Source organism: Aquarana catesbeiana, linkage group LG01 (genome assembly GCF_042186555.1).
Source record: "Aquarana catesbeiana isolate 2022-GZ linkage group LG01, ASM4218655v1, whole genome shotgun sequence".
In the NCBI taxonomy this organism is placed as follows: Eukaryota; Metazoa; Chordata; class Amphibia; order Anura; family Ranidae; genus Aquarana; species Aquarana catesbeiana.
In genome coordinates, this window is record NC_133324.1 from 940,395,187 (window position 1) to 940,397,714 (window position 2,528).

The following is a 2,528-nucleotide window of genomic DNA, read 5'->3' on the forward strand; positions in this document are numbered from 1 at the left end:
CAGCATTGCTTTCCTTGAATCTTCTCCTCGGCACTGGGGCTGGATCTGGCTGTAACGTCAGGAGCAGGAGGAGAGAGAGAGAGGAGTACGATGGAAACCCCCAGGACAGCAGGTAAAAGTATTGAATAAATTATATCAGTGTTATGGGCACAGTGGCGGCATTTGATGGGCACAGTGTTGGTATTTGATGGGCACAGTGGTGGCATTTGATGGAACAATGGCTATATTTGATGGGCACAGTGGCTGCGTTTGATGGCACAGTGGTTGCGTTTGATGGGCACAGTGGCTACAATAGATGGGGCACAGTGGCTGCGTTTGATGGGGCACAGTGGCTGCGTTTGATGGGGCACAGATCACCCCTGCGTCCCTCTCCATGGCTCACCCCTGCGTCCCTGTCCATGGCTCACCCCTGCGTCCCTGTCCACGGCTCACCCCTTTGTCCCTGTCCACTGCTCACCTCTGCATCCCTGTCCATGGCTCACCTCTGCGTCCCTGTCCACGGCTCACCTCTGCATCCCAGTCCACAGCTCACCTTTGCGTCCTAGTCCACAACTCTACACTGCGTCCCAGTCCACAGCTCTACTATGCGTCCCAGTCCCAACTCAACTCTGCATCCCAGTCCACAGCTCAACTCTGCCTCCCTGTCCACGGCTGACTTCTGCATCCCTTTCTACAGGTCACCTTTGCATCCCCATTTACAGCTCACTTTCAACTCCCCTGTACACAGCTCAGCTCTGGGTCCCTGTCCACAGCTGACTTCTGCATCCCTTTCCACAAGTCACCTTTGCATCCCCTGTCCACAGCTCATCTTGGCATTCCTGTCCATAGCTTACCTCTGTTTCCCTGTCCACAGCCCACATCTGTGTCCCAGTCTACAGTTCTACTCTGTGTCCTTGTCTGCAGCTCATCTCTGCAATCCTGTCCACAGCTCACCTCTGCGTCCTAATCCACAGCTCACCTCTACGTCCCAGTACACGGTTCAACACTGCATCCCTGTCCACAGCTGACTTCTGCATCTCTTTCCATAGGTCACCTTTGCATCCCCTGTCCACAGCTCACTTTCATCTTCCCTGTCCACAGCTCACTCTGCGTCCCAGTCCACAGCTCAACTATGCGTCACAGTCCACAGCTCAACTATGCGTCCCAGTCAACAGTTCAATTATGGGTCGCAGTCCACAGCTCACCTCTGCGTCCCAGTCCACAGCTCACCCCTGCGTCCCTGTCCACAGCTCACCTCTGAATCCCAATCCACAGCTCACCTCTGCGTCCCAGTCCACAGCTCAACTCTGAATTCCTGTCCACAGTTCAACTCTGTGTCCCAGTCCATAGATCACCTCTACGTCCCAGTCTACAGTTCAACACTGCAACCCTGTCCACAGATGACTTCTGCATCTCTTTCCAAAGGTCTCCTTTGCATCCCCTGTGCACAGCTCACTTTCACCTTCCCTGTCCACAGCTCACCTCTGCATCCCAGTCCACAGCTCAACTCTGCGTTCCAGTCCACAGCTCAACTCTGCGTCCCAGTCTACAGCTTAACTCTGCGTCCCAGTCTACAGCTTAACTCTGCGCCCCAGTCCACAGCTCAACTCTGCGTCTGTCACGTACCTTACAGCGGAGCCTGAAATAATGAGGGTGGTCTCTTGCACGGTTCTGGTCCAAGCACCCCTGGTGGTGGGTACAGGGAGTGCGAGGGCAACGAAAGGGTGCAGGTGCCTGCAGGCAGGAGGCTGGAACTTGGAGATACAGGAACCTCTGCTGAGGAGATGTGGAAACTGATCACCAACTTGTTCAGTGGGAGCCAGATCAGGATCAACTGCAGAATCACGAACAGGCAGGAGTCGGCAACAGGCTGGCAGCGGGGTACCAAGTCAAAAGGCAAAACCGTAGTCAGAAACAGGCAGACGTTGGGAACAGACGGGCAGCAGGGTACAGAATCAGGAGGCAGTGCCGTAATCATAAGTTCAAGCCAAGGTCAGTATTGCAGGTAGAGGCAGGTTCAGCAGGCAGGGGAGATCCAAGAGAATGGTCAGAAGATAGCCGGGTTTTCAGGAACAAGGTAAATCAGGCAGAGTAACAACAGGAACACAGGAACAAGCTGAAGACAATCCAGCACTGATGCTAGGCAGACTCTCTGTTTATATAGGGTGCTGTGTGCCAGGATTTGCGTCCCTGTCCACAGCTCACCTCTTCATCCCAATCCACAGATCAACTCTGTGTTCCAGTCCACAGGTCAACTGTGCGTCCCAGTCCACAGCTCACCTCTGCGTCCCAGTCCACAGCTCACCTCTGCATCCCAGTCCACAGCTCACCTCTGCGTCCCAGTCCACAGCTCAACTCTGCGTCCCATTCCACAGCTCAACTCTGCGTATCAGTCCACAGCTCACTTTCACCGCCCCTGTTCATAGCTCACCTTTTCATCCCTGTCCACAGCTCACCTCTGTGTCCCAGTCCACAACTCAACTCTGCGTACTAGTACACAGCTCTCACTTTTGCAACCCCTCTTCCTTCACATCTATCACCTCTACACC